Source organism: Elephas maximus, chromosome 5, assembly GCF_024166365.1.
Source record: "Elephas maximus indicus isolate mEleMax1 chromosome 5, mEleMax1 primary haplotype, whole genome shotgun sequence".
Classification (NCBI taxonomy): domain Eukaryota; kingdom Metazoa; phylum Chordata; class Mammalia; order Proboscidea; family Elephantidae; genus Elephas; species Elephas maximus.
The window spans coordinates 124,733,640-124,748,749 of NC_064823.1; positions in this window are offsets into that span (position 1 = coordinate 124,733,640).

Consider the following 15,110-nt stretch of genomic DNA (forward strand, 5'->3'; position numbering starts at 1 on the left):
AAATAAGTTCAACAGAGCCAAAATATGACCTTGAGTATATCCCACCTGAATTTAGAAACCATCTCAAGAATAGATTTGACACATTGAGCATTAATGACTGAAGAACAGATGAGTCATGGGATGGCATTAAGGACATCATACATGAAGAAAGCAAAAGGTTGTTAAAAAGACAAGAAAGAAAGACCAAAATGTATGTCAGAAGAGACTCTGAAATTTGCTGTTAAATATAGAAGAGCTAAAATGAACGGAAAAAAAAAAAAAAAGATGAAGGAAAAGAGCTGAACAGAAGATTTCAAAGGACGGCTCTAGAAGACAAAGTAAAGTATTGTAATTGAATGTGCAGAGACCTGGAGTTAGAAAACCAAAAGGAAAGACACGTTTGGCATTTCTCAAGCTGGAAGAACTGAAGAAAAACTTCAGGCCTAGAGTTGCAATATTGAAGGGTGGGCAAAATATTGAATGACACAGGAAGCATCAAAAGAAAGTGGAAGGAATACACAGAGTCACAGTACCAAAAAGAATTGGTTGACTTTAAACCATTTCAGGAGGTAGTGTACGATCAAGAGTCCATGGTATTGAAGGAAGAAGCCTAAGTTGCACTGAAGGCATTTTCAAAAAACAAGTCTCAGGAATTGATGAAATATCAATTGAGATGCTTCAACAAATGAATGCAGCCCTGGAGATGCTCATTTAGTCTATGCCAAGAAATTTGCAAGACAGCTACCTGGCCAACTGATTGGAAGAGATCCATATTTATGACCATTCCAAAGAAAAGTGATCCAACAGAAAGAGGAAATTATCTAATAATATCATTACTGTCACACATGTGAAATTTTGTTGAAGATAATTCAAAAGTGATTATAGCAGTACATCAACAGGGAACTGCCAGAAATTCAGGCTGGATTCAGAAGAGGGCCTGGAATGAAGAATATCATCGCTAATGTCAGATGGATCTTGGCTGAAAGCAGAGCACACCAGAAGATATTTACCTGTGTTTTATTGACTATGCAAAGGCATTCAACTGTGTGGGTCATAACATAGACCTAGAGGCAATCATTTGAACAGAACAAGGGGATACTGCGTGGTTTAAAGTCAGGAAAGGTGTGTGTCACAATTGTATCCTTTCACTCTATTTATTCGATTTGAATGCTGAGCAAATAATCTGAGAAACTGGACTACATGAAGAAGAACGGAGTGTCAGGATTGGTGGAAGACTCATTAGCAATATTGAATATGCAGACAACACAACCTTACTTGCTGAAAGTGAAGAAGACTTGAAGCACTTACTGTTGAAGATCAAAGATTATACCCTTCAGAGTGGATTACAACTGGACATAAAGAAAACAAAAATCCTCACAACTGGACCAATAAGCAACATCATGATAAACAGAGAAAAGATTGAAGTTGTCAAGGATTTCATTTTACTTGGATCCACAATCAACACCCACGGAAGCAGCAGTCAAGAAAGCAAATGACATATTGCATTGAGCGAATCTGCTGCAAAAGACCTCTTTAAAGTGTCAAAAAAAAAGTCACTTTGAAGTCTAAGGTGTGCTGGACCCAAGCCATGGTATTTTCAACTGCTTTATATGCATGCAAAAGCTGGACAATGAGTCACAAAGGTTGAAGAAAAATTGATGCCTTTGAATAACGGTGTTGGTGAAGAATATTGAATATACCAAGGACTGCCAAAAGAATGAACAAACCTGTCTTGGAAGACGTACAGCCAGAATGCTCCTTAGAAGCGAGGATGGCGAGACTTTGTCTCACTTGCTTTAGACATGTTATCAGGAGGGACCAGTCTCTGGAGAAGGACATCATGCTTGATCAAGTAGAGGATCAGAAAAAAAGAAGAAGATCCTCAACAAGATGAATTGACGCAGCGACTGCAACTACGGGATCAATGATTGTGAGGATGGAGCAGATGGAGAGAGTGGTTCAACTGTTGTGCATTGGGTCGCCATGAATTGGAACTGACTCGAGGGCACCTAACAACAATGGTAACAGAGTACATAGAACCTAGACTCAAACCAGACACATAGTAACCGCTTAGTAAATACTTCTTAAATGAGCATAAATTAAAGAGTTTTATTACGAATATGAAGCCCCTGAATCATGCAAAGACGTCCCTAGGCAGCACAGTTAAGCACTTGGCTACTAAATGAAAGTTTGGTGATTATAGTCCACCCCATTGTACTTCAGAAGAAAGACCTGGCAATCTATTTCCAAAGAATCAGCCATTGAAAACCCTTTGAAGCACAGTTCTACTCTGACACACATGAGTTGCCATGAGTTGGAGTTACTCAATAGCAACTGGTTTTAATGATTATTAATAACCTTATATATATATTTTAAATTGAAAGCATATTTTTGGTTGGTACCTAAAATTTTGCTAGAAGCTGGAGAGCTGATACCAAGAAATTCTCTGTACAGCAGCCCTGTATATTGTTAATTTATATGGATTTTGTAAGACATATTCCATATTTGGGAATATTGATAGTTCTTATCCATAAACTTCCCTGAAAGAAAGCTGTATTTGAATGGGGCCCTGAACAAAAGCAGACCATATGTGAACTGCAAAATATGGTCTATATTTTGATGGCTTTGAGGCCCCTATAAGCCACATTCAAATATGATTTTGGAAGTGTCTGAAAAACGTACTTATGCAGACTGTGGAAACCCTGGTGGTGTAGTGGTTAAGAGCTACTACTACTAACCAAAGGGTCGGTAGTTGGAATCCACAGGTATTCCTGGGAAACTCTATGGGGCAGTTCTGCTCTGTCCTACAGAGTTGCTATGAGGTGGAATCGACTCGACAGAAACGGGTTTGGTTTATACAGACTGCAGTTTACGGCAAATGTCTGTGAGTGCTAAACTAGAGTTATCACTGTGGACACAGTGGTAAGATACGCATCATTTTAGAAACAATTACTAACTTCCTAAAAAAAAAAAAATTGAAACTGCCCCTATAATTAAGGACATAACAAACCTAAAATCTAAAATGCGCATGATGCCTTGCACGATGTTAGAGAAACACTCTAATAAGAAAGGAAGTGCCTAGAAGAGTTCATAGTAAAGTGGAAATAGCTTATATCAGGAACATCCTGTTGGGGAAGTGAAAGGAGGTATTCATCACATTCATGAGCAGGTAGCCTCTTTCTTCTGCAGCTGACTTTTACCAAAGGAGAAAGACTGGACTAAGGAAAAACTGGATTCAATTAACCATCAGCTAATTTCTATGCTAAATAATTCTACAGAAGTGTATCATAAGATGCAAATACTGGTAGATTTAATTGAGGAAACAACGAATCAAATTAGTTAAAAAATACGATGTGTATGCAATGGCTTTATAAGGATATATTAATTGTTTATTTAAATCTACCCCTTCCCCACACTGGCTCCTTCAAATGTTAGACATATGTATATATCAACCCACTGCCGTCGAGTCTATTCTGACTCCTAGAGACCCTATAGGACAGAGTAGAACTGCCCCATAGAGTTTCCAAGGAGTGCCTGGTGGATTCAAACTGCTGACCTCTTGTTTACCAGTCGTAGCACTTAAGCACTACACCACTAGGGTTTCCTATATATAACCCCAGTGGCATATATATACATATATATATATGTATATATACACACACACACATATATATTTCTTTTTTTAAGTTGCTGTCAAGTCAGTTCCAAATCAAAGCGACCTCATATGAATCAGAGTAGAACTGTACTCTGTAGGGTTTTCAGTGGATGAATTTTCAGAAGTAGATTGCTAAGACTTTCTTCCAGTGCCTCTGAGTGGACTAGAACTACCAAACTTTTAGCATTCGTGCCACCCAGGAACTCTGTTTGTTATATAAATGATTTACTAAATGTAGATACTCATATATGATTTTTTCTTTTTTTTTAAAGAGAGCTTAGGTCAAGGATCAGGGACTGGCCTATTCAGTAAAATACTAACTCAAGGAGTCTGGGTTGTCTACACCCTGCATATTCTGAAGAAATATCTGACCTTTGCCTTTCTCCTGGGAGATAATCTGTACATCCTTGGAATATCCTGCCTGATAACATTGTCGTTGTTTACCTAGGGGCTTTGAGCCATGTAAGGTAGTCTATACTAGCACTGTGATTTATGATGGAAGCTTTCGACCATGCCATATCAGCTTGGCCTCAGGAGGGGCTGGACACTAAAGATCAGCCAACTGAACAGTGGATCATGGCTACATAACTGACCTTCAATAAAAACCCTGGACATCAGGGCTAGGATTTCCCTGATTGCCAATACTCCATGCATGTTATTATATGCTATGGGTGTAATAACTGGTGTCCACTGGGAAAGGACAATTAGAAGCTTACACCTTGTATTTCCTGGAGTCTGCTTTATGTACCCTTCTCATGACTGATTTTAATCTATATTCTTTCACTGTAATAAATTGTAACCTTGATCATAATACCTTTGCTAAGTTCTGTGTTCCTTCTTGTTGTAGTTAGGTGCCGTCAAGTCAGTTCCGACTCATAGCGACCCTATGCACAACAGAACGAAATACTGCCCAGTCCTGTGCCATCCTTACAATCCTTGTTATGCTTGAGCTTATTATTGCAGCCGCTGTGTCAACCCACCTAGTTGTGGGTCCTCTTTCTGCTGACCCTGTGCTCTGTCAAGTATGATGTCCTTCTCCAGGAACTGATCCCTCCTGACAACATATCCAGAGTATGTAAGACCCAGTCTCGCCATCCTTGCCTCTAAGGAGCATTCTGGCTGCACTTCTTCCAAGACAAGATTTATTCATTCTTTTGGCAGTCATGGTATATTCAATATTCTTCGTTAACACCACAATTCAAAGGCGTCAACTCTTTTATGGCCTTCCTTATTCATTGTCCAGCTTTCACATGCATATGATGTGATTGAAATTACCATGGCTTGGGTCAGGCGCACCTTAGCCTTCAGGGTGACATCTTTGCTTTTCAACACTTTGAAGAGGTCCTTTGCAGCAGATTTACCCAATGCAATGCATCTTTTGATTTCCTGACTGCTGCTTCCATGGCTGTTGATTGTGGATCCAAGTAAAATGAAATCCTTGACAGCTTCAATCTTTTCTCCGTTTATCATGATGTTGCTCATTGGTCCAGTTGTGAGGATTTTTCTTTTCTTTATGATGAGATGTAATCCATACGGAAGGCTGTGGTCTTTGATCTTCATTAGTAAGTGCTTCAAGTCCTCTTCACTTTCAGCAAGCAAGGTTGTGTCATCTGCATAATACAGGTTGTTAATCAGTCTTCCTCCAATCCTGATGCCCTGTTCTTCTTCATATAGTCCAGCTTCTCGTATTATTTGTTCATCATACAGATTAAATAGGTATGGTGAAAGAATACAACCCTGATGCACACCTTTCCTAACCTTAAACCAATCAGTATCCCCTTGCTCTGTCCGAACAACTGCTTCTTGATTTATGTAAAGTTTCCTCATGAGCACAATTGTTTTGGAATTCCCATTCTTCGCAGTGTTATCCATAATTTGTTCTGATCCACACAGTCAAATGCCTTTCCATAGTCAATAAAACACAGGTAAACATCCTTCTGGTATTCTCTGCTTTCAGCCAGGATCCATCTGACATCAGCAATGATATCCCTGCTTCCACGTCCTCTTCTGAAACCGGCCTGAATTTCTGGCAGTTCCTTGTCGATATAATGCTGCGGATGTTTTTGAATGACCTTCGGCAAAATTTTGCTTGTGTGTGATATTAATGATATTGCTCTATAATTTCCACATTCGGTCAGATCACCTTTCTTGGGAATAGGCATAAATATGGATCTCTTCCAGTCAGTTGGCCAGGAAGCTGTCTTCCATATTTCTTGGCATAGATGAGTGAGCACCTCCAGTGCTGCATCTGTTTGTTGAAACATCTGAATTGATATTCCATCAGTTCCTGGAGCCTTGTTTTTCGCCAGTGCCTTCAGAGCAGCTTGGACTTCTTCCTTCAGTACCATTGATTCCTGATCATATGCCACCTCTTGAAATGGTTGAATATCGACTAATTCTTTTTGGTATAATGACTGTGTGTATTCCTTCCATCTTCTTTTGATGCTTCCTGCATCATTTAATATTTTCCCCATGGAATCCTCCACTATTGCAAGTCGAGGCTTGAATTTTTTCTTCAGTTCTTTCAGCTTGAGAAACGCCGAGAGGGTTCTTCCCTTATGGTTTTCTATCTCCAGCTCTTTGCACATGTCATTATAATACTTTACTTTGACTTCTCGAGAGGCCCTTTGAAATCTTCTGTTCAGTTCTCTTACTTCATCAATTCTTCCTTTTGCTTTAGCTGCTCGATGCTCAAGAACAAGTTTCAGAGTCTCCTCTGACATCCATCTTGGTCTTTTCTTTCTTTCCTGTCTTTTCAATGACCTCTTGCTTTCTTCAAGGATGATGTCCTTGATGTCATTCCACAACTCATCTGGTCTTCGGTCACTAGTGTTAATGCTTCAAATCTATTCTTCAGATGGTCTCTAAATTCAGGTGGGATATACTCAAGGTCATATTTTGGCTCTCGTGGACTTGCTCTGATTTTCTTCAGTTTCAGCTTGAACTTGCATATGAGCAACTGATGGTCTGTTCCACAGTCGGCCCCTGGCCTTGTTCTGACTGATGATATTGAGCTTTTCCATCATCTCTTTCCACAGATGTAGTCGATTTGATTTCTGTGTGTTTCATCTGGTGAGGTCCATGTGTATGTCACCATTTATGTTGGTGAAAGAAGGTATTTGCAATGAAGAAGTCGTTGGTCTTGCAAAATTCTATCATTCGATCTCCGGCATTGTTTCTATCACAAAGGCCATATTTTCCGACTACTGATCCTTCTTCTTTGTTTCCAGCCTTCACATTCCAATTGCCAGTAATTGCCAATGCATCTTGATTGCATGTTCAATCAATTTCAGACAGCAGCAGCTGATAAAAATCTATTTCTTCATCTTTGGCCCTAGTGGTTGGTGCATAAATTTGAATAATAGTCATATTAACTGGTCTTCCTTGTCGGCGTATGGATATTATCCTATCACTGACAGTGTTGTACTTCAGGATAGATCTTGAAACTTTCTTTTTGACGATGAATGTAACACCATTCCTCTTCGAGTTGTCATTCCCAGCATAGTAGACTATATGATTGTCTTATTCAATATGGTTAATACCAGTCCATTTCAGCTCACTAATACCTAGGATATCAATGTTTATGGATTCCATTTCATTTCTGATGATTTCCAATTTTCATAGATTCATACTTTGTACATTCCAGGTTCCAATTATTAATGGATGCTTGTAGCTGTTTCTTCTCATTTTGAGTCATGCCACATTAGCAGATGAAGGTCCCGAAAGCTTTACTCCATCCACATCATTAAAGTAGACTCTACTTTGAGGAGGCAGCTCTTCCCCAGTCATCTTTTGAGTGCCTTCCAACCTGGGGGTCTCATCTTTCAGCACTATGCCAGACAATGTTCTGCTGCTATTCATAAGGTTTTTACTGGCTGATGCTTTTCAGAAGTAGACTGCTAGGTCCTTCTTCCTAGTCTGTCTTAGTCTGGAAACTCAGCTGAAACCTGTCCTCCATGAGTGACCCTGCTGGTATCTGAATACTGGTGGCATTGCTTCCAGCATCACAACAACACACAAGCCCCCACAGTACAACAAACTGACAGACATGTGGGGAGTGTTCCTTCTAGTGAATAATTAAACCTGAGAGTTGCCTTGGGGAATCCCCAAACACATACCAATACAAACCTCTATTATCAGAGACTTCCTTCCTGTCTCATATTCAAAGACATTTAATATTTTGAAAATATCTTTAGAGAATTCCTCTCTATATCTCATTTCTATTTTATATATTTTAAATTAATAATTATTTCACTATTTCTAAAATGTTCTTAGTGAATCTTTTATGTATGTGTGTATATGTACACAATACATAAAATAGACACAGAGAAAGAGATTACTTAAACTTTACAATTTGCTACTCTGAGGAAATATGAAGTCAATAGTTGATGTTTGTATCAATTGGTCTATATTCTAATTGGCCTATTGCATATCTTAACATATTACATTAAATAGAAATTTGTATTATACTTACAAATGGCACTGTTCTCATCAGCAAAAATCAGTCAAAGGAATTATATTTCAATTTTGCCCGAAGCTATTCCTAGGGTAGAATTTTTGTACATTTAAATATGATTATCTGGCTTTTAAATATTTATACTTTAATAATTCCATAGATTAAAGGTAAATGAAAAACCACTGTATATGTGTACAAGAATTGAGCAATTAAGTAAATGGATGGTGGATAATAAGAACCAGGTTCCTCACTTTCGGAGCGAGGAGTTACAGGTAAGTCAGGGGAGAAGGCTAGAATGACTCATGGTAATTTGTTAGAGTTGGAGTATGGCCTCTATGAACTCATGGAACTCACATTTATGAATATGATCTCATTGTTATGGATTGAATAATTCCCCCAAAAAATATATGTTGAAGTTCCAAATCCCGTACCTGTAAACTTGATCCTGTTTGGAAGCAGGATTTTCTTTTGTTATGTTCATTAGGTCATAACAGAATGGGCAGGTGCTAAATCTAATCCCTTCTGAGTGGTTTCTTATAAAGGCCAGCACAGGCACAGAGAGACAGACACACAGGAAGAAGACAGGTGCCATGTGAAAATGGAGGCACGTGCATCTATCAGCCCTGTTAGGTCAAGGTTTGCTAGTGGCTACTAGTAGCTGAAAGAGCGAAGAACCTTTCCCTAGAGCCAACACCCTAAATTTAGAATTCTAGCCTCCAGAATGGTGAGAAGATAAATATCTATTCTTTAAAGCCACCCACTTTGTGGTATTTTGTTACGGCAGCTCTAGGAAACTATGACACTCATTCTTAGCTTGAAATAGATACAGATGGTTACATATAGAAATATTTAGAGAGAGAGAGAGAGATACACAAGTTACTATACACATGTATATCTCTTTTCTCTGTTTACTGAGAAGACCAAGAAGCAATGACAAGGAAGATCAGTTAATATGACTATTATTCAAATTTACACACCAACCAGTAAAACAAAAGATGAAGAAATTGAAGATTTTTATCAACTTCTGCAGTCTGAAACTGATTGAACATGCAATCAGGATGAATTGATAATTACTGGTGATTAGAATGAGAAAGTTAGAAACAAAGAAGAAGGGTAGGTAGTTAGAAAATATGGTCCTGGTGATAAAAATGATGCCAGATATTGCATGATATAATTTTGCAAGACCAACAACTTCTTTGTTGCAAACACCTTTTTTCACCAAAATAAACAATACACAGGGACCTTGCCAGATGGAATACATACGAATCAAATAGACTACGCCTGTGGAAACAAATGATGGAAAAGCTCAATATCATCAATCAGAGCAAGGCCAGGGCTGACTGCAGATCTGACTATCAATTACTCATATGCAAGTTCCAGTTGAAAGTAAAGAAAATTAGAACAAGTCCACTAGGGCCAAAGTATGGTCTTGAGTATATCCCACCTGAATTTAGAGACCATCTCAAGAATACATTTGGCTTATTGAACACTAATGATCTGAGCCCAGATGAGTTGTGGAATGACATCAAAGTCATCATAAAAGAAGAAAGCAACAGGTCACTAAAAAGAGAAAGACCTAAAAAGATGTCAAAAGAGATTCTGAAACTTGCTTTTGAAAGTTGAGTAGTTAAAGCAAAGGGAAAAAATGATGAAGTAAAAGAGCCAAACAGAAGATTTCAAAGGGTGCCTTGAAAAGACAAAGTAAAGTATTATGATGACATGCACAAAGACCTGGAGATAGAGAACAAAAGGGAAGAACACACTCTACATTTCTCAAGCTGAAAGAACTGAAGAAAAAAATCAATCCTTGAGTTAAAATATTGAAGGATTCTACAGAGAAAATGTTAAATGACACAGGAAGCATCAAAATAATACATAGAATCACTGTACCAAAAAGAATTGGTCGACATTCTACCATTTCAGAAGGTAGTACATGATCAGGAACCTATGATACTGAAGGAAGAAGTCCACACTACACTGAAGACACTGGAGAAAAACAAGGCTCCGGGAATTGACAGAATATCTACTGAAATGTTTCAACAAATGAATGCGGTGTTGGAAGTGCTCCTTAGTCTACACTAAGAAATTCGGAAGACAGCTACCTGCCCAACCGACTGGAAGAGATCCATATTTGTACCCATTCCAAAGAAAGGTGATCCAACAGAATGTGGGAATTATGGAATAATATCATTAATATTGAAACAGGCTACTTAACCATATTGAAAACCCCAATCAACACCCCTTCCCCCCATCTTTGTCTCGCTAACCACAAGCTTGTTTTGAGCAACATTTTTCGGGAAGTCACAGCAGGTAGTGGCTCCTTCCAGTGAACTAGCTCAAGTTATACCTTGAAGCATGCACAGTTTGAAGAAATCATATCCTTCAACTGACCCCCCCCCCAAAGCCCCCATATATGGCCATGGGAGGGCTAAGGACTGAAAATTCCGGGTACCAAACCCAACCCCCAACAGCACTGGAAACAAAAAGCTCCCCAGCCCTCTTAGTCAGTGAGCACGTGGCCTTATGGTCACTAGACCCCACGCGCTCCTTGTATGTGCGGACAATAAATTTGCCACTTTCTGTTTCCCTTGCAATCAGTATCTGTCTTATTTCAATCAGCTAATAAGACAGGACAAGAACCCAAGTGGCGCTCGGTTACAATATCACGTGCAAGTAAAATTTTGCTGAAGATTATTCAAAAGCAGTTACAAAAGTACATTGGAGGGGCGGGGCCAAGATGGCGGACTAGGTGGACGCTACCCCGGATCCCTCTTGCGACAAAGACTCGGAAAAACAAGGGAATCAATCACATACATAACAATCTACGAACTCTGAACAACAAGCACAGACTTAGAGACGGAAAACGAACAAATACAGGCAGACAGAGACCGTTTTCAGAACCAGGAGCCAGCGTACCAGGCAGGTGACCTTCGGAGCCTGATCTGGGGCAGAGCCCGGGGGGCAGACGGCACAGAAAGGGGGCCCACCCCTTCCCCCCGAACCCATCCCAGGAGGAAGTCTAGCTGGTTGGCGCGGGCGGCGTAGAGGTGCAGCTGGAGGGAGAAGCACCCGGGAGGCAGTGACTGATCTGGGAGTGGGGAGAACAGTGTCCCAGCTGGGGTGCCATCCCGCCGGGAGTTAGGCGAGAAGCTGACGGGGCGCGAGCGGGGGGGGTCAACTATATTTCCCTAAAGTGACCCCAGGGCGGGGCCCACACGTTCGTGCGGGAGGATGCACACCCAGTCCGCGCGTGTGGCGCGGCACACCGGAGGGAGAAATCCCCGGAAGTGACTGGTCTCAAAGCAGGGAAAGCAGCATCCCAGATGGGGAGCCACTCCACTGGGATCTGGGCACGCGCGAGGGCAGGGCGTGAGCGCGGGGTCCATTTTTATTACCCTGAATTGACCCAGGGGGCGGGCCCACCTGGCCGTGCGGGTGACGCCCACCCAGTTCGCGCGAGAGGTGTGGTGCACCGGAAGGAGAAGTCCCCGGGAGGAAGTGACTGGTTCCGAAACGGGGAAAGCAGCGTCCCAACCCGGAAGTTGTCCCACTGGGATTTGGGCACGCGCACGGGCGGGGCGTGACCGCGGGGCCCAATTATAATCGCCTGAATAGACCCTGGGGGCGGGCCCACCTGTTCGTGCGGGAAACACCCACCCAGTGCCCGCGAGCGGTGCCACGCACCGGAGGGAGAAGTCCTCAGGAGGAAGTGACTAGTTTCCGAGCAAGGAAAGCAGTGTCCTAGCCGGGGACCCGTCCCGCCCGGATTTTGGCAAACGGGGGCGGAGCGTGAATGCGGTGTTCAGCTCTATATTCTGTGGTGCTACACTCCTAGCTCTCAGATCCCTCCCCCACCCTCCCCAGGCGGCCCCATTAACATCCGAATACCCGGAGCCAGAGGGAGAATTCAGATAGGGATCTGACTGCATTTTTTTTTTTAGCCGACTACTTGGAAAATCTAGTTTCCCAGTGATGGCTCGGAGACAGCAGTCCATATCAAACCACATAAAGAAACAGACCATGACAGCTTCTCCAACCCCCCAAACAAAAGAATCAAAATCTTTCCCAAATGAACATACAATCCTGGAATTATCAGATACAGAATATAAAAAACTAATTTACAGAATGCTTAAAGATATCACAAATGAAATTAGGATAAATGCAGAAAAAACCAAGGAACACACTGATAAAACTGTTGAAGAACTCAAAAAGATTATTCAAGAACATAGTGGAAAAATTAACAAGTTGCAAGAATCCATAGAGAGACAGCATGTAGAAATCCAAAAGATTAACAATAAAATTACAGAATTTGACAACGCAATAGAAAGTCAGAGGAGCAGACTCGAGCAATTAGAATGTAGACTGGGACTTCTGGAAGACCAGGGAAACAACACCAACATAGCTGAAAAAAAATCAGATAAAAGAATTAAAAAAAATGGAGAAACCCTAAGAATCATGTGGGACTCTATCAAGAAGGATAACTTGCGAGTGATTGGAGTCCCAGAACAGGGAGAGGGGACAGAAAACACAGAGAAAATAGTTGAAGAAACCCTGACACAAAACTTCCCTGACATCATGAAAGACGAAAGGATATCTATCCAGGATGCTCATCGAACCCCATTTAAGATTGATCCAAAAAGAAAAACACCAAGACATATTATCATCAAACTTGCCAAAACCAAAGACAAACAGAAAATTTTAAAAGCAGCCAGGGAGAAAAGAAAGGTTTCCTTCAAGGGAGAATCAATAAGAGTAAGTTCAGACTACTCAGCAGAAACCATGCAGGCAAGAAGGGAATGGGACGACATATACAGAGCACTGAACGAGGCCAACCAAGGATCATATATCCAGCAAAACTCTCTCTGAAATATGAAGGGGAAATTAAGATATTTACAGATAAACACAAGTTTAGAGAATTTGCAAAAACTAAACCAAGACTGCAAGAAATGCTAAAGGAGATTGTTTGGCCGGATGACCAATAATATCAGCTACCAGCACAATACAAGGTCACAAAACAGAATGTCCTGATATCAACGCAATTCAAAGAAGGAAAGCACAAAAACAAACAAATTAAGACTAATTCTAAAAAATAAATAAATAAACAAAATAATACACACAACAGGAAATCATGGAAATCAACAGATAAACAATCACAATAATCAAAAAGAGGGACTAAATATAGGAGGCATTGAACTGCCAGATGGAGAGTGATACAACGCGATATAGAAGGATACAAGTTAGGTTTTTACTTAGAAAAATAGGGGTAAATAATAAGGTAACCACAAAAAGGAATATCAATTCCATAACTCAAGAAAAAAGCCAAGAAAAACATAACGACTCAATAAACACAAAGTTAAACATCATGAAAATGAGGATCTCACAAGCTACTAAGAACAACGTCTCAGCACAAAAAAGCATGTGGAAAAATGAAATGGCCAACAACACACCAAAATGACAGCACTAAAAACTTACTTATCTATAATTACGCTGAATGTAAATGGACTAAATGCACCAATAAAGAGACAGAGAGTCACGGACTGGATAAAAAAACACAATCCATCTATATGCTGCCTACAAGAGACACACGTTAGACTTAGAGACACAAACAAACTCAAACTCAAAGGATGGAAAAAAATATATCAAGCAAACAATAAGCAAAAAAGAAGAGGAGTAGCAATATTAATTTCTGACAAAATAGACTTTAGACTTAAATCCACCACAAAGGATAAAGAAGGACACTATATAATGATAAAAGGGACAATTGATCAGGAAGACATAACCATATTAAATATTTACGCACCTAATGACAGGGCTGCAAGATACATAAATCAAATTTTAACAGAATTGAAAAGTGAGATAGACACCTCCACATATATAGTAGGAGACTTCAACACACCACTTTCGGAGAAGGACAGGACATCCAGTAAGAAGCTCGATAGAGACACGCAAGACCTACTTACAACAATCAACCAACTTGACCTCATTGACTTATACAGAACTCTCCACCCAACTGCTGCAAAATATACTTTTTTTTCTAGTGCACATGGAACATTCTCTAGAATAGACCACATATTAGGTCATAAAACAAATCTTTCCAGAATCCAAAACATCGAAATATTACGAAGCATCTTCTCAGACCACAAGGCAATGAAGCTAGAAATCAATAACAGAAAAACTAGGGGAAAGAAATCAAATACTTGGAAAATGAACAATACCCTCCTGAAAAAAGACTGGGTTATAGAAGACATCAAGGAGGGAATAAGGAAATTCTTAGAAAGCAACGAGAATGAAAATACTTCCTATCAAAACCTCTGGGACACAGCAAAAGCAGTGCTCAGAGGCCAATTTAGATCGATAAATGCACACATACAAAAAGAAGAAAGAGCCAAAATCAGAGAACTGTCCCGACAACTTGAACAAATAGAAAGTGAGCAACAAAAGAACCCATCAGCCACCAGAAGAAAACAAATCATAAAAATTAGAGCTGAACTAAATGAATTAGAGAACAGAAAAACAATTGAAAGAATTAACAAAGCCAAAAGCTGGTTCTTTGAAAAAATTAACAAAATTGATAAACCACAGGCTAGACTGACTAAAGAAATACAGGAAAGGAAACAAATAACCCGAATAAGAAACGAGAAGGACCACATCACAACAGAACCAAATGAAATTAAAAGAATCATTTCAGATTACTACGAAAAATTGTACTCTAACAAATTTGAAAACCTAGAAGAAATGGATAAATTCTTGGAACAATACTACCTACCTAAACTAACACATTCAGAAGTAGAACAACTAAATAGACCCATAACAAAAAAAGAGATTGAAACGGTAATCAAAAAACTTCCAACAAAAAAAAGTCCTGGCCCAGATGGCTTCACTGCAGAGTTCTACCAAACCTTCAGAGAAGACTTAACACCATTACTATTGAAGGTATTTGAAAGTATAGAAAAAGACGGAATACTACCCAACTCATTCTATGAAGCTACCATCTCCCTGATACCAAAACCAGGTAAAGAC